A 27,952-nucleotide genomic window follows, 5' to 3' on the forward strand; every position below is an offset into this window, starting at 1 on the left:
CTTAATTGAAAACAGGTAAAAATTGCATGAAATAAAGTTCGCTGAATAACTAAAGAAAGACTTTTCAGTGTTTGATAGATCAAGCATATGGTATGAGGTGATCTCTTATAACATGTAGTGAGTGTGTTGGGCGTATTTTGTTTTATACTATATCACGAACCCTGTCATTCAAGGAAGTTTTGGCGTAAGAAAGTGGGAATTCCAAGAGAAGAAAAAAATAAAGCAATTGTCGATACCTGTCAACTGAACGCGGAGGTGGAATACTTGTCGTGGAATGCCCGAAAATTTCACTACTGAAGATCCGCCATCTTTGTCAGATTTTAATGCCTATATCGAGGGCAAACCTCATGTAGACTGCATTACACAAAAATACTCACTAGAGGGAAAAAAGAAACAAAAGGAAAAAACCACAATATCAGTTTTATTCCATTTTAAAAGTGGACAGGCTAATATTCAATTAACTATACGATTACAAAAGCATTTGTGATTTGTTCGAAATAAGTATGGTTTGTTTGAATTGCAAGTAAGAAAAACTCATCAAAAGACAAACTACAGATTTAATGACATAACTGATACTTTAGAGGGTATAAAAGGGTACAATTTACACTTAACGTTTAACTATTTGGTTTAACATCATATTTAAAACACTGATGCCTATAATAGAAATAAATCCAATCTAACACGGACCAGGAAGCAGCAGAAGAAGGGCAAGCCTGCAGCTTATTTCAACAGAAAACATGAAGTAAGAGATTTCTCTTTGTACATACGATGATGCAGACATGAAAAAGTCAACCTCAGGAACTTAGATAAATCAAAGAGTCAACAAGGAAAAAAGTCTTGGTGACAAGGAAATGGCATCTGATCTTAGAAACGTAAACAGGAATTTAACTCGGTCAGGGAATATACAAATGTGGAAGGGAGTGAGCTGGAAGAAAAAAAAATAATATAGGAGAACAACAAAAACAAGAAAGTGCAACCCAAAAAGGCATCAGGTTAGTTGATCAGTAATACAGTCGTAACCAAGCACGTTTGTAGGGATACGCTTTCAAAAGATAATATTTTAATAGCAGAACAGGATCTGATTATTTGAGTTACGATCATAGTCAAATATTTCTAATCCCTACAGCACATCCAATCTAAATAAAAACTATAAAATATAAACGGTAAAAAAATTCTCTTTCTGATGTACAAAAAGAGAAACACCACCTGTGCTTTTCTGGAAGGCTTCCGTAAAGAGGTGAGAGGGCGACCTGGTTGCTACACACCACAGACGCCATATTGGAATCTTGATCCTTGTGTTTTTATCAAGGAACCCTTCATATTTCGTCCTTGCCTTTAAGTGTATTTTGTATTCTGCATACGCTTATCAGAAAGTGAGTGAAGTTTTCATATAACAAATTGCCAGGACAAAAACATATGTTTGAAATATGTAGAACAACCGCAATGGGTTGTATCTTAGATTCAGGTAAATGTGTACTTACGTGCATGTCAAACAGTGATAAATTTGGACAAATATACTCAATGCAGGGTGCAACTGAATATTCTATGCTGGCAATCACGTGATGAAAATGTCTATGCTGCCAAGTAGTACTTCTGTATTCACTGTGCATGTGTATATTTTACCATGTCTTTGCCATCTTAGTATCATCTTCCTTGTGAACCCACACACTGTCTATCTTCATACTGTACCTACTGGTGAAATCATCAAAATCAGTATCGACTTTCCTTTAAGCTTATTAGTCATCTTGATATCATATTCCTCACTAGATATCTGGACCCAGTTGTTCAAAAGATGATACGGCTAATAACAGTTAAACAACAATTTAAGATAAAATAATGTCGTTCTGAAATAAATTGACAACATTTTACAAACATTTTGCAGTATTACACTTTTTGCCAAGACCTGTCCATTAAGAGGCTACCACATCTTTTGAACAAAAGTGCACTGACTTCTATATATTCGTTGACTTGACAGTGAGAGAGTTGTTAAAATTGTTTTTATTTGTTTTTACATGTATTTGTTTTGTTTTTGACGTTCGATTTTCAGATATAGAATTCAAAAAATGATTTCCAACTATTGTAGCGATGGAAAGCCATTCTATTCAGGTGATCCTTACTCTAAATATGTTTCGAGATGGAAGGCTAATGCTAAAATTTCAAACACTGCGACACCGATCACGTAATCACTTACTGTTCAGTTTACTTACTGATGATATCAACTCTATCAATATTGCAATTCCTTTAGAGAAAATTGAGATCAAGTTGCCATCCTGCCATCATGCTGGATTTCGTTAGATTGAACGAGGGTTTATCATAATGCTTAACCAAAGATAACTGATTTGGTGTTGTGGTTTAATTCTATTTCAGATTTGCACGAAAGATCTGTAAGTATAACTTTCAAACACGTTGGTTTTGGGAATATATTAATACATATGATGCATAGAGATGATAATTAAGTTTATTCAATAGACAAAAAACATTCTCTTTAAAATCTAAAGCATCTCTCTGAATTATTTCAATCAATATCAATGCATGGATTAACAAAATAACTATTTTAGGGACAAAAAGTGAACGAATGTTGTTTGTTTAATATGAATACAATATATTAAATGTTTTTCTTTCCTTTTACTAAAGAAAGGTTTATCAGCAACTCCTAAAGGTTCCAAATGCATATAATTGGCTTTGTTGACATCCTATACGATTGAATGAAATGTTAATGCGTTGTTGGTATCTCAAGTACATTTTATCGTCTATACATTTATCCGTTGTTCTGATAAACAATTATTGTTTTTCATGAAGTCAAATGAATAATTGCTAACAAAGAATCAGATAAGGCTTTCTTTGTCTTGAAATCTGTTGTTAAAAATAATACGATATTAAACAGACTGTTTGTAACACTGAAATCTATCTTCTATGACAATACGTGGTATCTGATGACGTACAAGATAAAGGACTGATATAGTGATCGATACTACATAGCGATTAATATCAACGCACAATCCGGAGAATTGGTGATATCACTACATTGGACTAATTAATGGTGTAGACGTTTGGAATGGGGTGTAAAGCATTCAAACTCAATGATACAAAACCAGTATTTAATTCCAAAATGGCGTTATATTGGCACCATCCTTTGTCTGCAAGTGACAATCATCAACAGTCTTTTTTGGGGCATCAACACATGCACCCTAGTCCAGAGTATGATTACCAGTAGTATAAATAGGGTAGGATTTACACGCTGCTCAGATCCTGTGCTCAGCATAACGTGAAGGCAATTTATCTGTTTACAATAGGATGCCCTGAACAGTACGCAGGGAGTCTAAAATTAGTGACCCCTGACGCACTTGGCTTTATCTAAAGCATTAATTATAAATACGGGACCCACGCATGTATCCGTCAATGAAGTGCAGTAGTGTAAACATCACCTGGGGCTCGCTTGATCAAACAGGGGTTATTTCCTCTTTCTACCATTGTTACTATTTTATTGGTGAAATACGGTGGTAGTAGGTAAATGAGGTTCGGTCAATTAGGCAGGGGTTAATTCCCATTTATCTCATTGTTGCTATTTCATTCGTGAAAACTGCATCTGTATTTTTACATAACTGATATAATTGTATTTAAGGAAAATAAGTAAATGAAGAATTTTGCTTAACTGGCGACAATTTAACCCTAAAAATCGAATAAAACACGAAGTATCGATTTGGAAAAAATGTAGAATAGAGCTGTTTATCTTAAACATTTTAACATATAGCTTATTAAGCGGTTTATTGCATTATTTACATAAACTTATACAAGCAATACATAAATTTGTTTAAATAAAATAATTATATTTACATATCAGTTTATAATGTGAGAATTATACAGTGTTTATTGATAAATCTTATCAACAGTAGTCTTTAGGAGACGTGGAATACATTAGATGGTATTGTGTTTTCATATCGCCTAACTCTTGTCCGGGTACAGAGTTGGGTCTAAAGGTTCATTCCATTATCAGTGCGGTTAAAGGGTGGGCAGGTTATGACGCACCCGGCAATGAATCATGTATAGATCATTTATTCAACAGCGCACGAGCTGTCGCGTTATTCACTGACATGTGATCTTCAGAGAGCGAATAAATGTATTATAATCAATTTCCTGGACGTTGTATGTTGTCATTAACATACACAAGCCACCCCTCAGTAAAGACCTGTAATGAACCGGTCTATTTCTTTCTCTGGTCTTTTGTATGAAGATTTGCTCAGTGTATTGGCACTTGTGTATGAGAGCGGCTAAATACCTACTGCTCCTAGCTAGTGTATCAAACAGAGTAGGCATACAGACCGATACAGTGTACGCACACACGTGCTGGATTGTCAAAAAAGGAATATAAAAAGAATAACTGTTTGGACATTTTAAAACTTTTCACTTCAGCATTTTGGATTTTATCTATTGATAAACAATTGGATTTTATGTAAATGAAAAAGTGTCACATTGGATTTTTATAAAAGAAGTGAAGGGATATGATCTAAAGTACCAAATTGTAGTAAATATAAATTACTATATGTAAGTGACGAGTTTATGGACTTTGGAGAGTACTGAGACTTAGATTTATCTGTGATGTGATCGGAACTAAATCTGCTTTAAGTCGTCATGTTACCTGCTAACAGATTAATGGACTGTCGGACAAACCAGATCGATAATTCTGCCACTGATTACAGGTGAGTTGTACACAGGTAATTCATGTGTTGATATGTTACTTATGCGAGACAATGCATAAAAAGTACAGTATTTATAAAACAGATATACACTATCTTACCAACATGTAAATAAATTGGCAATAAAATATAAACTAATGGTGCGTAATGAAACGCCTGTAGAATTTATAGATAAATTTACACGTGCTTCACACATGACATCCAACATTCATTATAACTACATAGTCGAATTCAGGTACGTTAATACGGACATAAGTAGTTTTGTGCATGTAAAACATACCAATGGAACTGTTTCTTCACTGATGTACACTGTTGTTGGGTTTACTTTATAGATGTATATACCTATAAACCAAACCTTCACGTATACATTCGATACCTACAAGATATCCGATCGTTATGCATATTTATGTATGTCTGCTTGAACTGAATTTCCACGAAATTTGAGTATGATAAGCCTAAAACTAAGATTACGTAATACATGTCGACTATATTTATCTGTGTGACACTTGGATAAAGTACAAACTTTAACAGTTGATTACACTTATCAAATGTTTAACAACTATCCGCCTCATGAAACACCGTAAAGATACCTAGCAAAGATTACTTCATAACTTTATGGATTGCCTTACTCGATGAAAAACTAGTATCCTTGACCTTTTCGCTATTTGTCCATCGTCCTGGATAATAAAATGACCCTGACCTTAACACTGTTAGTCGGGTGTTTAGTGACTTTGAACTTTATAATATAATTAAGCTTTACGTCATTTTCCAAACAGTAAGCCGATAAATATCCCATAGTAGAGATACAGTGACCTTGACCTGAAACCTGATGTTATTTAGCTAGTTACAACATCTTTAACCAGCAAGAGAGATTGACCATTGATAGTGTCAACTGTTGGCACCATATGCATCTATAAAGAACAGTTTATTTACTCCGGAGACCAGTAAACCTGACCCTGGCAAGGACATCAGTACTGACTGGACATTGAACTTCCTGGATTGTGTTTGGTGTAACGGGTCTTCTGATGTTCTATAACAATGTTTTCGTCTAAAGTGAAATATTTATAACAATATACTAATGTTAATAATACTATTTTTATTTTAATGACAATTGTTTGTTGTAATAATCAACTTTTTGAAATTAATTTTGAATAACTTTGGATAAAGAGCAGTCTGTAACGCTTTGATTTCAGACCAAATTTAAATTGCGACTCTTTACATTTTCAAACAACAAAGCACAATATTTGACAAAATATTAAGATGTAGACAAGAATAGTTTATTGTGTCCAGATACGTTATTGTCACGTGTGATATATAAATTGTACGCCTCAGTATTTGTCAAACATTATTTATGTGCCACATAGTACATTATATATGACTATATTTCGTGAAATTGGCAAACCACACAAACGGCGTGTATACTTCGAGAGCTATGCAAATAAGAAGACAAATTATGCAACGTCAAATGGGTGTTCGGTTCGAACATAAGAGCAAATATTGATTCACGGAATCCGAATCAATATGATTTGAATTTAACAAATGTGAGACATCAGGCACGGTCTAAGTGGTCCGGGTTTCCTAAGATTCAGTTTCTAAAGATGTGTTTGCTCATTTTAATCTGCCCTGTCATCATATGATATAGGGATGTAAATCTGGGGAGCGACAGAAGGGCCAGAGCTGCGGATATCATTGTGTGGTGCTATTGGGAGGAAGGGATGATTTGTGGACTCATTAAAAAGAAGTTAGAATAGAATCAGAAAAGTTACATTTAATTAAAAGCACTCAGGAAAACAAAACTTGGTGTCTAGACACCCCGGGAAGTATTTTGGTTTGTGATTCCTATCGAATTTACATATAGTTTGCTACTACCTGTACTTGAGTAGCTGCATGATATTTATGATTTGGATATCTGGCAAAGTACATTAAATTAAAGCAAAGTATTAATTGATACATCTCTTCAGTTTTTGTCATTGAGGTAGCACTGATAGGTAAACTAGTTAAAATTACATACACGATGACTACCGCGATCATAACAACCACCATCAACTCAAATATGTTACTAAGTCAACACATACCTGTCCGGGGTCAAATGTTTCCTACCTGGATATGTTAAGGCTGCTATCCCTTCTCAGACTGGATATTAAACCCGAATCATCATTTCAGATATCGATGTGTTATTATGACCACCATTAATACTCATTGTTATGTAAAATCATCAACTGTCTACTCTTTAGATGTACAACATAGTAGCTATCATCAAATTAGATGTCTAATAAAGATATCACTATAACTGCATTTACACTATAAAGTTTGTGAGATAATTCTATAGCCATTACCAAACTTTATATATGTATCATGTTTTGTACTTCACGTTTAACCTTTATTTCATAATTTAACTATCAACCGTATACTTGTCGGAACCAATCCACCAAAACCTAGTTATGAATGACCTAAAATAATGTATACACACTGTCAACTTAAACTTTCATATAATTTTGAAAAAATTATATATATATGTCCAGTACAAAAGGCATAGTACATATAACATACTTATAATGCATGTAATACCCAACTAATTAGCATGAAATAAAATATATCACTAAGAAATAAATTTACTTTGGTATTGAGATTTTAGTTTTAATTTTAGTAAAAGCAATAACTCTATTTCAAGCGGTATTTCACAGCAAGATTTTTTTATGACTCGACATTGTATTAATTCGTTTGCAGAGATAAAATATTCACCAAAAGAAGCTCTCTGTACTACAGTTAGACTATGGGGGAATGACTCTCAAACGTCCGTATAAATGAATCACGAGCGAGTCGAAAATCTAATTTTATTTCAATTTTAAACCACTTTAACCTTAACCGAATCATCACATGGTTCACTATTGTACAGAGAGACTTAATTGGGTCCCACGGGACTGCATAGGAATGCTTTATGATCCTCGTATGGCTGAAACAGACCCCGTGTGTTCGTGTCATCTGCATAGGGATGTCACGGGGGTCTACAGGAGTGCAGCTTATCAGAAGTTGTTAGAGGGTCTACAGGGTACATGGTGTAATCTAAACGTTAACGATATTCCATGGGGTATTCAATAGGCATATTTTTTTCTGAGGCACGATCGCCTAGCTTTTAGGGTGTCTGAAATTTTGTTACAAATACCCTCTTCAGGATGAAAAAAATAGATAAGCATGCGGCCGTCGTAAGGTAGACCTACTAGATTTGTGGATTTTCATCCGAAGAATTTTTTTTCATCTTTAACCTAAATCAAATATATAATTATATCTGTTGTTATATGTCTACTAATAGCACATAAAAGTCACTAAGAACTATAGCTCGTTATCAAATCCACATATAAAATATAATGATTACGACTTTCTTGTACTGAAAGGACTGTCAGAGATGATGCATCATGTAGCTTTCAGGATTATTCCCAAGTCGCTTTCACATCAGAGTTCTTGAAAATTTGACTGTATTTTCTTGACCATTTTTGAACAAATGGCGACTGAATGTGTACGTATGTAACATTTTACGTCCACATAGATTTAACAAAGTGAAGCTTCATTCTAATGTACATGTCGTTACTTACCCGAGATAAGGTTTTAAGTAGCGGTTGTACGGATCTGATAGAGACTTGTAAGCTTTGACACACGTTAATTACCATGTTACTCCCATGTCTAAAACTCCACAGGATACCAACTCGTGATACTGGCTCATACCCCAGACCCTCATGTGAACCCATCATCGAATATCAGACAAATTGGTTATCCCCTTTCGCTTTATTTTATTCTTTTCTTCGGTAGCATGGTTATTATTTCTGACATTCTCACTCAACTCCTCCTACTATGAATATCATGTTCAAGGTCTGTTATAGACGATTTTGTTTTCTTTTCTTACCTTTTTCCTTTTTTCTCCTTGAACTCTTGCTTATTCTATAACAAAGACTTCAACTATTGTTGTTCTATATTTATATCTTTATATTAAACGGAAGATTCTCTACATTTTGTTTGGGGAAAAGAATTTCGATGATGGAAAAATGATCCTATAATTGCGGACCTCACGAACTTTCCTTATCTCGTAGCTATATGAGACTCATCTTGATTTGGTTTGACAGCTATTTAAACATTGGGATTATGGAATATTTTTATTTCCATGTTTTTGATTTCTTCCGAAACAGCCATTGTTTCCTTTTTTGACTCATGTTTGGTGTTCAGTTGCTTAGACGAGGGAGACTTTCTTTTTACTAGTAATTACTAATGGCCGACGGAATGTTTTATACCAGAGAAAGTAAATGCCCACATTGCTATAGGGAATACTATGGCATTGTATTTTGATGTCCTGTATATGACATTTGAAATTTAGAGATATCCATCATCGACTTAATCGCATAAGGACTATATCTTTACATTATTACGTCATTTTTGACGTTTTAACAAAAATATGATAATTGTGTCTTTCTGCTTATTAATAGCTATAACCTAACCTTGTTTCCTATACCAATTGTCTACAGAACCTTTGAAATCTGACAGGCTGTTACCTTCATGATCTTAAAATAGTGACACTTGTGCATTGTCAACACGATATCAACTGTTGAGAATAGACAATGATAGTATAAGGTTCAATCTACCTGTGTGTCCCTCACTCTGTCTACTGATAACAGTGCCAGGTAAATGGCCCAGTCGTTTCGGTGGAAATGGTGGTTGTTTGGCAAAGTCGCAGACCCCATAACAAACCGCAAATCTACTGATACACGGCAGGAAAACACGCTCTACCATATAAAGGCCATGAAGTATCGCTAGGTTTCGTGACGGTAGGGGATGTGGTGTCCAAACACAACAGGTCAACCCTTATGTGTACCCCCATGATAGCATTCGTTAGATAAACATAATCATGTAGCGTGGTGAAGTTACTGGGATATGTTAGAATTAACTTTTTTCATGGAATTATTAATTTCTCAGCCAACATTCTCGGCAATATCAAACTGATTTTTAATGAATTTGATATCTAGTTATTCTCAATATGCGCATCTTATATTTGATTGTTATACAAGATGGGCTGCTGCTCTGTAACTGCTCAGGATGTTAATGTCTTCATTTATGAACCTCACATGTCTGTGGTAATAACTGTACTCGGCCGTTCAATATAATTACTGTCACATCATACACATAGCACGGATAACATTCACAAATCAAATTTCTTCCTCTTACGCCGTCTCAGAATGCATTTGTTCAACAATTTCACTCTCTCCTTCCATGGATAAACATGAAGTGATGCAACGCATCAGATTTCAACTAAGTATGTATGCAGAAAGCTTTATCAATAATGCAATCTTATAGATAATATACTTCTATCAAACGGACAGGAATGACAGTGCAATTGTACATATGGTATAGGCAAACAACACCAATCTATGAAGCATATGTAATTCTGCATCAAATGGTCATTACAAACGGGAAACTGCATTCGCAAAATACATCGAACTGATACTTCACAAATTATGTTAGTTTAGGTACACAGAGTTAGACCCAAGAGGAAATTAAAATATGAGGATCTAGAAGCAACATGACTGCAAAGGCAAGTATTATAACGAAGACGCATCAGGTCAATTAAAACTATCTGAATACCTCAGGTTGATGACGTTTCCGCTATCACAAGGGGACTCACCACAAGCATACCATAGTCTCCCCAAACAAACGCTAACTCACCACACACGCCACATCGTATACAGGGGAGGTTTAAATGATAGCTTATTAGATGTTAATAGACCAACCAACCACCAGGATGTTGCTCATGTACTATTGGATATAGTTTATTGGATTATTAATGATTTAGTCGACTACAACAAAAACTTTTTATAATATAGGTTTCTACCTTGTTGCTATTCGTTTTGTGTGATATGTCACAGTATCAAGGTTGCAATTTATACAGCCCATACAAAATTTAGGATACAAGCATGAAATACAAGAATGAAAACATGTCTGTTTTTCCGTGTCATACAATATTAAGGTCGATGTTATGTGGAAGTTCCTTCTCCTCTCTAGCTTTATGAACTCCATCAAAGGCAATGTCGTATACTCGGGTAGCTACAGACACGAACGGAACACTAATCAATGAAACATTATGCAAATTTAACTACACGTATTTGAATAGAAGATATATTCTTTAGAATTGCAAACTAGATTTATTCAAATCAAGGAGATATATACGACGCTGGTTGTCTACTAAATGTGAATTCGAGGAGATACTGCATGAACTGTTGATAATAACAAAACATCAGACATCAGGCCATTAAATTAGGTACTGCTCGCTATCGTTTTATCATCGAACTACGTGAATATTTAATGAAGGTTCCGAAGGTCGGGTCGTACCTGTATATCAGCTTTGATGTTTTATTGTATACGCAAGTCCAATGGGAAATGTACATACAACACTTGAAGATGTTAGACCCTTTAAAACAGAAAGAAACTACCAGATATAAACTGGTAATTTCTGCTCCTGACAGACAGTGGGACGACTGGTTAACCCATTGTTGGTGACCGGGTAGGCTGTGCTGTTCGGTATCTGTTCTCTATTATCAGCAGACACAGCACAAACGTTCTTAAATTACCTCAGCTTATAAAAGGATGTTACTTAATTAATTCTTACATATTAATACTTAATTCTTCCTAGAATTTATCTACGATAAGTAATTTATATTTACTAATAAATATTACGACCTACCATTGTCAAAATGCCTCAAACCATTGTCCTATATTCAACAGACTTTTTGTTTATTCAAACACCTTGTCCGATTTCATTGTTGGCAGAGTATGTACATTTATTTGATTTACCTTGGTAAACTTCTCAAGTCCTTACACTAGGTAAACCTTTCTTAACTACAGTCTTGGGTATTAGTAAATTGCACATGTGTAGTATTTATGTAGATTTCTGTATAACTCTGACTTCGTTCTGAAGTACATCAATATATGCACTGAGATCGACTGATACACCAGTAAGTAGGTAAATCTATTCTATCAGTGAGTTGCCAGGTGCTGACGAATCCCCCATTTCCCCCTCCCCTCTAACCGCAATCACTCGACAGTACTTTGTTTATCTCCATGTACTAGATTAACGCAGTCTGTCGTTGATGAATCATCCTTTCTGACCCCGATAACTGTTCCATTAGTCAATACATTTAAATACGTTAAATAAATTTAATTACTCGAAACATGCAACAGTAATGAAAATCTACCTGAGTAGACATGTCAATTTGCTGCTTTATCTTATATCAACGGTTTGGTGCACAAATACAGACGGCAAATCAAGCAATTGGCTAAATAGCACAAACCCAAACAAGATCTACATCTCGTTGTTGTGATATTGATCAGATTGACTTATCAAGAACCGTTAGCACGCTTGTCTTTGTAAATGTGTATGCCTTCATCATTTAAGTTTATGTTTACCATTTCGATGTCACTATGAATGCCCTTCAAACATGTTTAAAACAAAATTTTATGAAAGTTTCATGACAGATATCCTACATTTGTCTTCATTGGTACAAAATTGAAATTATGAGAAATTGAAAGTTAGTTCGTCTTTGATCAAGATTTGGAAAATTATTGTCCTCGAGAAACCATTAAACGCTTGCTCTTCCGGGTCATCTAGTTCTCTTTTATTTGTTATGTTGCTGGGGGCTTCGTTTAAAGTTAACTTGTTCAGATGTTATTATTGTTCAGCAGAGTTTTGATTACGTTCCTCATTATACAGAAAATGCTTCCGATATTATATATCTGATTAACTTAGACAGGTAAAATAAATGATGCTCCTTAAATTTTGGCTTTTTACGTCACATGATACAGGTAGACAATATTTATTTCGGTGCCCATTCATAAACCTCCTGATACATTGCTAACGACCACCATGCCAGATGACGTGCCACACAACACAAAGGAGTTAATGAAGTTAACATGATTTATCTAGACTTTACATAGATAAACAAATTAGCATATAATCTTTAAATGTAAAAACTCGGGTGTCGGGTGTATAGTGTGGTAGTACAGGCCGTCACATGAAAACAAAATCAACAACAAGCAAACAAGTTGAATGCATTTGGATTGATGAGAATTTCCTTATGTTGAAGGGTTTTTTTTTCATTATTACAACTATTGATAAGAATATGTCACATCTTAAATAATGCTTCAGATGTTTCATGATTCTTATATCATGCATACGCTAAGGAAATCATAAATTTCCAGGATATATGACATATTTTAACATAATTATTACAGAAAATATCGCTAAAACGGGCATTCATTGGTAATACATCCCTTACATTCAAACATTACGGAAATATCATCTAAAATCATAGAAAAATCATCAACATATCTGCTAATAAACAAACAATGTGTTTTAGACAGATAATGACGTTCTTGAGCATACTTGATACACCTTTATATGATAATATGATAACAATTTTATCTCAAACAGCTGAAGAAGGACATCAATGTTTGATTTTCCAAGATGTCTGAATTAAAATTATAAATTGTTTGATTATTTGTTTGGAGCATACCACAGTTTGGACTTTAAAATCCAAAGCGTCTTATCAAGGACAACCCCGGGTCTAGGATAGATTTAGCGCGTCAAAATAAACTCAGTTGCTATATCTATTCATGTTTGCGTGTCTCTGAAATAACAAAATAAACAACAACATGAATGACAATAACATTTAATTTATCAGGTTCGGACAAAGACCTCAGATTAATTACGATTTACAGAACAAAGCACCTTCTATTGTGACATGAGTCATTGGCCACAACGCCACCTGGTGGGGATGTGGTATCGATTGATGACTACCTGGATTTTAGTCCATGTTACGTGACGTGGTCACGCACACGCGAGATTAGACTTCAGAGGAATATTTCATTTAACCATATGCTTAATTCCTCCTCACTTAATATAGATTAAGGAACCCTCAGTGGAAAGTATAAAGTGACTGTACAGGCATAAAAAGAGAGAACCATTGATGAAACTGACAAGTATGTATAACTGGTTAGGTCCAGGGGAAATTAGGGTAGATACGAAGATGTTTAATAAGATGACATCGCCATCTTCGTCAAGGAGATGCACAGCTCTCCTATTTCTATCCTTTTGAATTACAGACTCAATCAAGAAAATGTTTTATATTTTAAATGTACGATGATTCTCCCAACGTTTAGAAAACATGTGAAGTTTTAAAATGCGTGACACAACATACGTCCTCTCTTAGTTCTGAAAACACATTTTATTCTCTAAAAGTAGATAATTTATATCTCAATTATATATTGTATGCCATCCTGTCCTCTCATTAAAAACAGAGTTTAAAACAGAGGAAGATGACATTTCTTGACTCTGATTCAATGTCATTTTCCATAGCAGATATGGTGTTATTCCTCGATCTCATATGTCCGGAAATTAACCTACAACCTGTAGTTTCTTTCTGCTTTTTGTTTTGATGTAATATCTCAATTTATTGATATAAACATGCAGCTTGTTTTGCTTCATGTGGCGGTAGACATGTCAAAGAGTACGTTCATGATGTCCCTTCATGGTGCCATCTCAGTGTCACACAAAACAAAAGTGACAACGCCGGCATTACGGGAATGTTACATATAGGAGTAATATATACTAAATTGCCCCGTGACATTTTGTAAACATGCTGTGATAGCTTATGAAGGTTGACTCCAGACTTTATTACTACCGTAAGTTACAGTATGTCCCGGAGGATTAACGGATGTAAAACTTCTAATAACACTAGCACTGCATGCCAACGTGTTCGTTTGAATAGACAGAGAAATAAAATAAACATTTAACAATAAACACAAATAAGGCTTTCTCGTGTCAGACCGGATTACCAACCCTATTGGTAATGATAACAGTTTATTTTAAAATCAAGGCAATATACATGTATGTACTTCATATAACGTTCAATAAAAATTACTTACATAAATTATTTATAGAAGTGATACATGTATATGCTAAGAAAGGGAATTAGTTTTGTGTTGTAGAGCTTATTGTGTTTACTAACAAAGCTGGTCTGTGTAAGTTTGTATAAGGTAATAAATATAGGAATAATATTTGGATTTCTGGTTGTTACGCTCTATTTGTTGGGTTACAAAAAAGGAATTCCAACAATCTATCTCTACATTAGTCCATTGATAGGGTTCATAACAGTCAGTCTTATTATGGATATAACTACAGAACAGTGAAGTTACCTCTATAAGATTTATCTGTATGATAAGTGGCACACTTTGACACTCTATTTAATTGTGTTTGGTTAAACTCAGAATATAATGCTCCATTTTAGTATGGTTATTGCGAAAAAATAGCTTTATTTTACGTCTTATTAACAACTCTGATGAACAAGAACGGCAAAGCTTTTGACCGAGAAACAAAGCAATAACAAAAACATACATATGTATATAAATAAAGTAATTAAACGCCAACTAATTGGTTGTACATAACGAATGCCTTTAATCTCAAGTTTGATGGTTGAGATATAATATCAGACACGTCAATGCTTTCGACCTAATGCATCGAATTCGGGAATTTTTAGTATTCCAACCTTTTAGGTTCTTTAATATCAAGTTCTCACCTACCTAATAGGAATATTGAATAACCTTATTAGCTCATGGTTCTAATATGCCAGTGATAACACATAACTATGAAAGAGATATCAGATGCAGTTAAAGGTACAAATTTGTGATCAGTCTGTCGGTTTATTTTTTCCATCAAAGCGATGAAAGAGAACTTTTAAAAACACTAAACCAGTTTTAAGACAATACACATCCTGAAATGGACCTGTTATGCCAGGAGTCAGATTTATGAATGGAAACCATACCTTGAATATGTAACAAAAGTTGTGTAAAGTAAACTTAAATGAAACAAAAAGATGTTTTTAAGTTTTTATTTACGCATACAACATCTGACAATGGTTCCCGACTCCGTTTCCCGTATCACATTACGTCCCTTCTAATGAATGAAAAGTTTTTTGTTGTTGCTGTGAAATGTACATTTCATCTGCACTGCGCCGAGCAGGACATGCCTCCTGTATCAAATGTACATTTCCTTCCGGCTACACAAAAAGTGAGTTCTTGGCAGTAAGGTAGACTCTTGGCAGGATATCCCATTCAGAGTGATTACAATGGGCACCTGCCCCGAGTATTGTTTAATACCAAAACTGTATACCACTACTGCAGTGTACTGGCACACTAAGGCCCTAGTGCATTTTGTTATGGGTAAGAACTATATATATTAGCACCCTGATACTGTTAATAAAACTATTCCCGACATACAAGCGTCTTAATTGAATCAAAGATCTGAAATACATTGTATGTTAATCACATATCATATTAATTAAAACTAAAAGACTAACTGATAGATGTAGAAACATCACTAATTAACAATTTTGCAATAATTCCATTACGATATTAATTACTTTCTTTCAAACAGCACGCCTGACTAGTTCATTATCACATTTTTCAACAATTTTCAACTGGATACTTATTAAATTAAATGACAAGATGAACAAGAGATAACAAGAACTTTAATTCAATATGGTAAGTAAGCTTAATTGGAATAAAAACCGAAATGAAATCAGGTCTATTTTGAGCGCCTTTAACGGGGTAATCTTCCTCCCTGGCACACACACATACACTGTGGTCTGATCAAGGTTAGGTGCCAAAGTTCAAACCCAGGTTAGGTACGTTTTGTTCGCCGGTAATTTTGTTCAATTACACAACGGCAGCCACCTGCTTGTAGATCTGAGTCACACACGGATGTCAGTTTCTGTGACGTCACTGTGTACCAGTCAGACTGTTGTTTTACGGTGTGTGACCATTATCACAGTCTCTTTTCCATGTGAATCTTTTATTGCTATTGATGTTTGGGTGTATGAATGCATATGGGTGTACTGTGTCAGTTCGAATTTCTTTCTCATATAGACTAGCCAAAAGTTTAACCTCAAAATTGTTTTTTCTGATTTTAGAATTGAAGTTTTAATCAAAGAAACATTCAGAATTAAGCTGTGAAAAAATCTATTAATGCCTCTTTTACTGTGGTTGTCTTAAATTTGGTCTGCAATGTGACTATCAAGATCATCCATGTGTTATGGTATATTAATACAGACGTAATACTATCTACTGACGTAATACTATCTAAGGTTATGGTGGTGATCGGACTAGATTTGTGTCACAAGGGAACGCCAAACTGTTAACAATACGATTGAACAACAAACAAATTATGGAAATTATATACGAAAAACTTCAAGCTAACGTATTGAACATTTGTTTGTTCCGTATTACTGGACCATAACACGAAAAAGGTTGCTACTTAATATTGTTTCCTTAAATATCAGTTCTTACGAACGATGAAGTTGTCCAGATCTCCCAATTAATTCTTTATTACTTCGGATATCTATGATATCAATATTTGTATATACATTATCACCAAGATATGATATCCAACCAAGCCAGACAATCGTGTATCCTTGTACCTGGTATTACTGACATATTGAGAACAAAGCATTGTTGTTATGGAATCCTCCTTTCTCGTATTTTCAGTTGTATTTAACACTGTTATGCGTGAAATCACTTAGCGTGTGTATATCGTCGATTTATTTCGCTAAAGTTTTGCGGTTTAAATGACAGAGACTCAAATTAATATTTTTCTATAACACGACGTCGTGGAGCTAATGATATTTAATTAGGAGGGTTCAATTTACTCGTTATATATACCATAATTACTGATCTGAAATCGTTACAAGTCAATGGTACCAACTGTCACGTCATCCTATTCAGCCCATTGACTTCACGAATCGTTTAGCCCTACCATTACCACACTTTGCCACCTAACATATGCCAGAACAGTGGGTGTACTTTGGCAGGCTTGTGTCTTATCGCCCCTTTGATACCATATACCAGGTCCTACACATTCCCCAGCTCCGACACAAGTCTTTGTGGTGACGGACGACAGGTTGTTGATGACCCCGATCCGATAGACTGTCAATGAGTGGTAGACTAAAGCTGATTTGATGGTCCTGATTTTTGTAGTACTCGGACATAGTACGGATTAAACAATACACCTATCTGTGTTGTTGAGAAGTCTTTTACTTACCTAGGTTTGAGGTGTGCACTCCAAACCATCAAACAGGAAGTTAGCTATTCTATAGTGTTATACACCGTTGAAAATGTTGTCTTTTTGTAGATTAATTATCTGTTATAAGCTTTAAGAAGTGAGGCATTCTAACACCAGACAGGATGTATTTGATTGCAAAGAGTATGTGAAATTTGTCCAATAGATTTTCAATAGTTAAGGATTGTATCAAAAGGTTGTGCAATGCAACTAATAGCGTATCGTAAAAAGTCGTTTGCGTCAAACGTCCTTTTAACAACTTTGGGACATTTAAAGATGATGTGTTTAGAGTTTTGGTGTTTGTGGAAATGAGAAGTACGATAAAATGGACCTTGGGCTAGTAACTTCTTCATATACGCTTTGTTTGTGCGTTATAGTAAATAGTTGTTATACATTAAGTGAACGTGCTTTGAACATGAAAAATATTCAAAATTACATATGTGAGGGATTCAACACTTCATTAAACGACATTTGAAAAAAAAAATAGTTCATAGACAGGAAATGTCAATGGTGGGAAAACATATTCGTCAGTAACCGAAGCTTTCCAACCAACAAACGTGTGACTTATCTACTGGAAACTGTTGATGGACGTGTCGTGTCCACTCTAGTTATTGAATAACACCCGATACAAGTCAGAGAAATATCCCAACAAAAGAAAATGGAACAAATGTTATTTGTGGGAATTAGCCGATTTGTGAGAAAGCTGTCAGTGTACATCTGATCTAAAGAGATAAACCTGTAATCGATACTTACACCGACAAACACGACCGTTTGTAGTACAATAGGTATTAGTCTTGTTATGTTTCCGCTGATGCGGCTAATTACGGTAAGCTAGACATTGACATTTTGTATCAGAGAAGCACTGCCGTATTAGCCAGTTGTTGCGTATTGAGTGGTAACATTCGAAAGTCAATCATGTGGGTCAGTGGTTAGAAATATGGGCGCTCCATTAGGTTGGATTAGAGCCCGCTTTGGTTTGCATTTGTCGGCTTGGTTTTGAATTGGGTATAAACGGTTTGTTGTGTGTAGATGTCCACATTGATGTAAATATTGACCAAGGTTTGGACAGTGACCGATAGAGGCTACTGTCTGTCCGTCTTCATATACGTAGTAACGGGGCCCCATTGTGGCCATGTTTACTTGTAACTTAATCCGTCAGTCAGTATTTACCTGGTTTAGTAAGGTAATTCTGAGATAAATCCTGACAATATTGTCGTACTAGTCAAAGTACCTTTGGTTTACCTTTGAGATGCCCCAAGTCTCCCACCACAATACATAACACACAGTCAGACTCTGAGCAATACTTTCAAGCTAGATATTCCGTATTTGCATAATACAGAGTTATCTGCCCTTGCGGGTAGATATTGATTGTGACCTCATCAGTTTGCGAGCGTAACGTCATACTTTTCGAAGAAAACGACGTGAATTGTGCTCACGTAATAATGACGTATCAATGGATACCTACCAGCAAGGGAGGTTACTCTGTGATATGCAAAGACGGAATTTTGACGTGTACGTTAATTGATGGTGTTACGAGGTAAATGAGGCAAAACCATCGAACTAGATGGCGAAATTAATGATCGCAATATCAACGAGCTAAAATAAGAATTGACCAACTAAATGTTTACGTAATATTCTATGTAAATATTTTGCCAATTGGTTGATCCGAGTTTAGAATTAAAACTTTAATGGAGCGTTTGTTCCACAGGACGTTCGATTTCGGTTTCGATTTAGGTAATATGAACCAAGTTATATCTTTAAAACATTGGCCGTACTAAACTAAGAATGTATGCATGTACTGTTCATAGAATAATTAGAAATAGTTATTATAGAACATTAGTTTACTATAAAAACGTTTTAATATGTGATTATCAACATGAAAGCTCATCTCCTTGCAGTGATGTTCAAATGAGTTTGACCTTGCTATACGTTTATCAAATGAGTACCTCTAAACGATAAAGTCTAGAGTTCAAAAGAAATGGAAATGACAGTTTGGCCTGCTTTCTTAGGGAGAGTGCATGACCTTAAACGACCCGAGTAGAATTCGTGTTTTATCTAACCAAGTTCATTCATGTTTTCACAACTTTTCTCTGTGATCGGTCTTCGATGATTAGGGTATAGATAAACACCTCAGGAGTAGCACTGTATATCTGGGACATAAGCTAGACGGCCGTTTTGTTCCGTCTTTATCAGGTGTGAGGGTGTACCTGACGCTTCACCAAAGCATTGTCAGCTTAACGACGTGCTTAATACAATTTATACAAGGACCAATGCTTCATATGTAACGATTCAATATGGGAATTCCATTTTATTAAGAATTTTATGTAAATGCGATTTAGTAACAACAAAAGATTTATGCCTGCTGTGAAGTAAAATTTAAACTACGAAACAGATGTCAACATGTGGTCCCTTTACCAATATATAGATCTTAAGCAAGTTAGATTATTGGAAACATCTTATCTTTTCTAACATTATAGAAAAGAAAATCGCGTAACACGGTCAGCTCGTCTATCAAATCTAGGTAACAGGCTAAATAGATTTGTTTGAGATTTATATCATACATGTGTTCTACTCCTTAATGCCTATATATAAATGATTTCAGTTTATCAACAGAATGTATTAACCACATTGCAATTTTTAGACTTCTATGACAGGCTTAGCCAAAAAAAGTGCAAACACAGCAGGTTAAACTATATAACTATCTAAGCGACATTATAATTTCGTATTGATATCATGTGGACATCTTAACATCAGTAAATCAATAATATAAGATAGGTACTAAACAGTCATTTTAATGAGTATGTGTTCTCAACATCGCAATTGCACTGCATCTTTACTAAATCTGGAGGAATTATATGAACGACAGCTACATAAATATATAATTTTCACTTGCAAATAATGTAATATTTGCAAATAAATTCCTATTCAAAGTACACACCTTAGCTATATCGATTGTTTGGTATTAAACTAAAAGCATTGCACTATACACATACATCTATAGTATTTACTATAACCTAGGTCATTTAAGTTAGACAAAATATCTAAATGTTAATCAGAGAAAGTGATATAATTATCTGTAAAAAGCATAGTTTTATGCATCACATTTCATCATAGCGATGCATTCCATCCTCTACCATACATGTGTAAACTGTACGTGTATTGTTTCAGGTGTGCAATACTACTTGTGTTCAATTGCTATACCATCTATACGTATTTCTGTTATAAAAATGATATTAAAAGTATACTCATCTCCGTTTACCAAAAATTACAATTTAGTATCTTCCTCTTGAAAAGGAGAGTTAAAGAAATAATTATTTTGTGTTGCTCACTGGTGTTTGAACTGCATTTTGTGACATTGTATTGATACCCTTGGCATGCAAAGATGACGCACATTATACGTGTGTATGATCATGTTCTAACATACGTATGTCTGTCTCTATCAATTACGTAACAACTTAATAAGATATTGAAATGTTATACTATATACGTGACAAGAAAGTAATTAAAGTCTTAATGTTATTCTATAAAACAAATAACTTTCTACTATGGACATGCATTGTATTTATTTAAAGTTTTTATCCTTGTAATGTATATTATAATATTAGTAGACAAATAATCATCATTACGTATGATAAATTACTAAGGTTGACCATAATATCATATCAATATCACTTAAAAGCCGTATGTTGACATTTCATGCAAGTATATTGCTCCATTATTCCATGCTTATCTATCACTGAACAATTTGTCCTCTCCTGAATTAATTAAGTAAAAGCATCAAACTACATTTTAAAATGTGACGTGCTTAGTAGCATGCACTGCATGAACCAGTGGTAAGATTCTGTAGCGTATATGTAGTGAATTAAAACTTCTAGTTCACCTGAATTTACACCTGGATAAACACATTCATGAAAATACGATTAATAACGAATACAAAAACCTTTAACACCGAGAACATGACCTTTGTCCATTAATTCCCGTACTACCTAAGCTTTGGATGGAATTAGCATACATATCCTTGTAGTCGAGTGTATCATTTAAGCCCAATGATATGATTGCCCTCATTTAGTATAATGAATTTGCTTGTGTGGACTGTTTTAAAGCCAGTGTTTCCGTTGACAATTTAACAGACATGGTTTTGTTTTCATATTTTCAGATTTGCTAACTTGGTGATTTAGAAGTGGAGTTTTACAGAAACTGGACTTAATACTAGATCAACCGACCGAGGAAGTATCAAACTGCATAACACAAGAATTTGAAATATCCCTTACAGAGACATCATAAACCATGTCTTGGCTTAAGTTCTGGAGCAGCAAGAAATCAAAATCAAAAGATATCAAAGATGAGTATCAGAAGGAATTTCAGAAACTGGACGGACAGACGGATGCAGAAAAGGAAAAGAATAAACTACGTCATTCCTTATCGATCTCTCGATCCGGAAGATTCAAGTCGAAAAGTCGACAACGATCCGGAATTTTAGATAAACCAGAATTGTTTGACGGAAGTAATCCTTCAGAAGGAAGTGCTCCGGCTTCGTCACAGAACGCACATCCTTCTGGAACGTCTCGATCTCCAAACAACACATGTAGAGACATGAGACAATTGTCAGGCATGCATGGATTCCAAGGAGGTCGAACAGCGCCGCAACCGGCTGCTGTATAGCGAGTCACGTGCTATTGACATTGGGTGACAAATCATGCGTAAAATGTTTTCAACGGACATTAGCAGATCTAGGTATTCATGTGATCACGTGACGAAAACGCCAAATAAAGGTGAAAACCATTTCTGTACATCCATATTGTGGTGTATTTATGCGCCAAAGTGTATTTATATTCGATGATAAAGTGCCTTACTAGATAATGCATCGAAGTGTGTTCGTGGATATGCTTGACTGAATACGGATGATTTATGGATACAAATGATGTTTCGATAAAGATTGATCAATCCATTGACTCTATGCAACCCCAAATGACTTACGACGTGATCTTACCGTACTCATTTGGGGAACAACACGTGTTGACGTGGTTATGAACAATAACGAAACTAGAAACTGTAATATGTCCAAACAACGTATATTTGTCGTAGAAAAAAACAACATTTTGCTTTTAAGCTTTTGACTATGTTGATTATTGTGTGATTGCCGGGAATAATTGCTAGATTGTTAGTTACTGAAGAGGATGAAAGAGTAGAACTGTCACCTGCTATCCAGTGCTATAAATAGAATACAGGTGACCTTAACATGACTTTGACATTCACCTTAATGCGCAAAGAGGTTATTCGTCTCGCTCAAAATGTGAAAGAATATTTTCTTATTATAAACATGCCTGCTTAATTCCTATTTGGGATTTGATACTTTCTTTATTCAGATTTATCTGCTCCTGAGAATAGACTTTGACTGTTACGGCATTAGTATATGTGAAACAAAAACTGCGCCGTTTGCTCAAAAACCATGATGCAAGTTTCCCCAACATATGACGTAGCACTCAATAACTCCTACCAGGAGCAAATATATTTGAATTTTGGTTGTACGGTATTGCATAACTGTATTTCTGCGGTAAAAGTGTCCCTTTCTTAAATTTCCTTGTACTGAATTGGAATGGTAAGACTAGACTGTTTTGAAAATGATACGTAATTTCCTAGAGAGACTAATGTTATATTGTGGAACTTCTGTGAAGGTTAAGCGATAGTATATATCATTGTCATAATGTTATATTATATATGCAAGAAGTGATCTTAGTGAAGTATTATATTTGTAATATTTTCGATTATAATCACATGAATGCAATTTCGAATTCAGATTTTCCAGTTCATTTCATTCATGACGTATTGTTTTAGTTGGAGACATAGAAGTGCCATTATATTTTTATGTTATAAATATCATTATAATACGGTCAATCATAAAAAAGGAATATTCCAACATCAATTGTTCGTATGTTTACAATACGATTTACTATGAACGGAACGAATTGTAGTTTCTTCTGACGCTTTACATTCCAAATAAGAACTTATCGTTTTGTCGGTAAGTTAAAATTCATGCAACCATTGCGTGATCAGTCAATAATTTGTTGCAAAATCATTTTTTATGCAGTATCATGACATTTTTTTTCATTCATACTTTCACTGTGATTACGTTTTTGCGTCAATGGATGAATCATTTTAATCATGTAATTGTCTCAGATGTACTTAACTTTATTTCGTACATGTCTAAGACATACTTATGTTTGAATGTTAGTGAAAATTCAACACAGAAAATTTGGAATATTGTCATATTAATTTTGTTTGTAACTGTCTCATTATATTGTTACTTTAGGAATATCAACGCTGATATAGTTATATTCTGATCTCAGCTACGACTAGCAGTTGGTAAATCTTTGACGACGGCGACATACTGTAAACTTGCTTATTTTGACGAGCTCACATTTCAGTGGTAAATGGATTTCACAGGGGAACGCGATTCTTCATTCGTTAAAAGGAATTTGCATTTCGCACTACCGTGGGAAACATGATTCACTGTATATTAACTGAATGCTATTTTGCTAAAATATGTAAGTGTACAGTTATTGCCATCCGTGACGCAGGTCTATCAGCAGATAGTGAAAATGTTATATCAGTACGTTTGTTCGATGTTTATGATACCCTGTTATTCAGAGAAGACACTATTTTATATAACGTCACTTCAGAGGAAAATGAGGCTCCATAACTCGCGTGTCTCCTTTTATCTTTCAAATGTATTTTGTTAAAAATGTATTACCTGTTATCTCAAAGAATTTTACAAAAGACATCAAGGTTATAGTATCATTACAAACCAAAACCATTTCATATAGCCGTTCCGTCCTGCTTTGAATGGGCAAAATGTGCTGGTGACCACAATCTCAAATAGAAAGTCAAAAATATGGTGAATATGAAGGAGCAAGCGAATACATTATTAAGATTTTTTTAATTTCCAAAATATGTAGCCATGGTTATTAATTTTAATGATCTGAATGTGTAACTTCTCGAGTAAATTAGAGTATTACAAACATGTCTGCTAGATTATTAGAGAGGGATATCCACTTTCACTAAGAATGTGTTTAATCAAAGTTACTTTATTTGTATTTTAGAAGGACGAAATCACTGTGCCATACAATGGTACTTTTTCATTAGTCGGTGAATGTCTTGGGCTATACTTCAGAAAAATTCAGAAAAATCGCTATCCTAAGATATTTTAATCTATTTTTCTGTCTTCAGTAAGTGTCGATGAGGTGGCATTTGTCCAACAGAATTAGTTCCAGGCAATAATATTTTCTATGGCATATATTGAATTGAAAGGCGATGATATTTTTTTAATTCAATCTGTAGAAAAATAATAAAACAACGTGTGACAAACAGTACTAGCTCCAGTCAATTAAAATTGATCCGAACATTTGAACAAAATGATATGATATTATGGTTTGGACTTCTCTTTAATCTTTACATTTCAAAGAGTCCTTTACAAATATTTCAACACTAAATAGGCAATTTAAATCAATAGTTTGGTCATATACTAATTATAAATCTTTTTCTAGTCAACATAAAACGATAGTAAACAAAAGCCTCGTTTACAGTGACAGTTGGGTTTTTATCTACGGTTTCGGTCGGTATTACACTTTACAACCAGTTAATTACTCACACGGCTTTATTCTGTCAATTATATAGTGTGCGTGAAATGATAACACAGTTGCGCCTAGACGCATGGTGTCATTTTGTTTTCTAAGGAGTGAATTTTGCCTCGAGGCTACACAAAAAGTCTAAAGGATAGTGAATCTGCCATTGTTTCATTAATTATGAGGTAAATCAATGTTGTGTATAAACTAGCGCCTGTAGCCGGAACTAATTAGCCACTTGTACAGGTAGACCCTGTTTGATCTATCTGTAGCCAAACTGATTATATCAGCAGATTTACTGCGGAGGTGAACTGATTCCTTACACAGGTGGTTAGTAGGTACATCTCTCATTAAAGCTAGGTTACGGTTGCTAAATACATCATTGATGATCAGCCCTACTAGCTCTTGCTTCAGCAGCTCACCTTAAATACAAGCTTCATTGTCTAGTGACGTCATAACAGGCGCTTTACAATAGTGCACTTGGTTTGTGTTTTAATTCAGTAGAGGTAGACTTTAAAATTAAATTTCAAGATTTATATAAAAATGTGATTGTCATGTTTTAATTATGTATATGTTGGAATGAGTATTACAATGGAAATCACCTGAATCCTTACGTGTGGAAGAATAACCTTCAACAAATTGTACTGACAATTAATCACATTGGCTATAATTATAATTAATTCGTATGATGTTTATGTTTCAATATCATATATATAAAGAATCAACTATGTGTTCACAAGTAATGTTGATTTGTAATTACAGTCGGTTAATTAAAAAATGAAATTTAAATTTAAACACTGATACGTATTGCTTTGTTTTTTTGGTGTGTTGGTGAAAAAAGTGAAATAATACCAGTAAAATTTTAATAATAGTAACCTTCCAGTTAAATAATGGAATCAATATATTTCATTTCATGACGGTTCCGTTCAGTGTGGATAAATAGTGCTTTAAAAATCAAAGAATGCATAACGATGCCAAAGTATTTATGGTGTCCAACATTCGCCATAGGGCTCAGGGCTGCTGTGGCCGATTCGTTGGATTGTCCTCTATTCTGAACCGTTTCCCTTCTCTATTCTGAACCGTTTCCCTTCAGGAAATCCGACGTTCTTTCTCCGCCATATATTGGATACCTGATAGTAGCCATTGCTTGCCAACGCTATATTTTGTTATTGTAGAGAGTGAATAAAGTGAATAAATATACTGGTTGGAAAACATATAAAAATATATTCAAATTTCGTCTACAGGTAAAATTCCAGGTGTGTCAGTAGCATTGTTTAATTAGAAAGGTCAATGTGTCAGGGTTAGTAGGAGCGGTTAGAGATTACCTAATTGCAAAACTAAACAAAGGTACCTATACTTAAATGTTCGTGAATGGAAATCAACATGCGATTATCTTAATCCTAAAACACATTAATCTAACGAAAACAGGACATGCATAGTTAAGATTGAAAGGTTATGGACGTAGATGAAAAATGTTGTGTATTGTAAATACAACATCGTAATCCCTTTACTTATCGGAATGTTTGCACAGTGTCAGTAATCGAGTTTTTGAAAACAGTATGCCACATTTTTGAATTTGGTAAATAACGTCTTAAGTGAGTCATGCTCATTAATTATGTTTTATGGTGTTTTTCATTTTCATAGAGATTACGTGGCATTCTAAAGTGTCTAAATGACAAATTGCAAACGTTTCGAAATCAGCATAGGTTGCACTGTAGAGAATACAGTATGTTTGTAGTACATTGGTTCGGAACTATATCGACTGATGAAACACAAAGCAAGACGAGGAGTTTTCCTTTTTAGCTGGAATTTCAACAGTTCTGTGATCTGCAAAGGTTATGAAAGATTACAGTATCACAAGAAAAGGAAATGTATAAATAATGACTATAGGGTTACCGTGACACTTTCAAAATCGAAAACATTTTGAAAGATTGATACTGATAATACATCTATACTAAATCTTATCTCATTTATCAAATTTGTTAAATAAGATTTTCTCACTAAATAGGCTTTAGGAAAATGAAGGTAACGGTATTATATTATCAAATTGTTTTCATCGATTGTTTTTTTCACGAGCCAAGGAACGAACCAATAAAATGATTTTATTATGACTTAAAATGCAAACCGAGGAACATGTTTTACTGCAACACAAATATACTGGCAGGTGGCGATATTAAGCGTGTGTTAGTGTGTCTTGTGTGTCTTATCGTAAAAGTGTATTTTATGCATTACATGTCATTTAAAAGCACTTGAAATGAAATAAGTTGACTGACAAAACACATACATGTTTCAGTCGTAAACATGTTTATTTGAGTATGCTAGTATTCTCACTAGCTGTCTTATATATTGCTCAGACAATGACATAACGTATGTATACAATGTAATTGTTTGTTCAGTCGCATGGAAGATGTTTGAACATTGCTTGCAAACGTTTCAAGTTGAAAGGTCGGACTTATTCCACATATATATATCGACATAAAACAAAGATA

General features: G+C 34.5%; 1 long non-coding RNA gene across 1 annotated transcript; it reads left to right on the top strand.

Annotated features, from left to right (window-relative positions):
* Nucleotides 1–3,996: 3,996 nt before the first annotated feature.
* On the top strand, nt 3,997–26,264 carry LOC138321090 (uncharacterized). Its single transcript, XR_011208280.1, has 2 exons — nt 3,997–4,697; nt 21,998–26,264. It is a non-coding gene; the product is annotated as an uncharacterized lncRNA (long non-coding RNA).
* The last annotated feature ends 1,688 nt before the right edge of the window (nt 26,265–27,952 follow it).

The sequence above is a fragment of the Argopecten irradians genome, chromosome 4 (assembly GCF_041381155.1).
Source record: "Argopecten irradians isolate NY chromosome 4, Ai_NY, whole genome shotgun sequence".
Classification (NCBI taxonomy): Eukaryota; Metazoa; Mollusca; class Bivalvia; order Pectinida; family Pectinidae; genus Argopecten; species Argopecten irradians.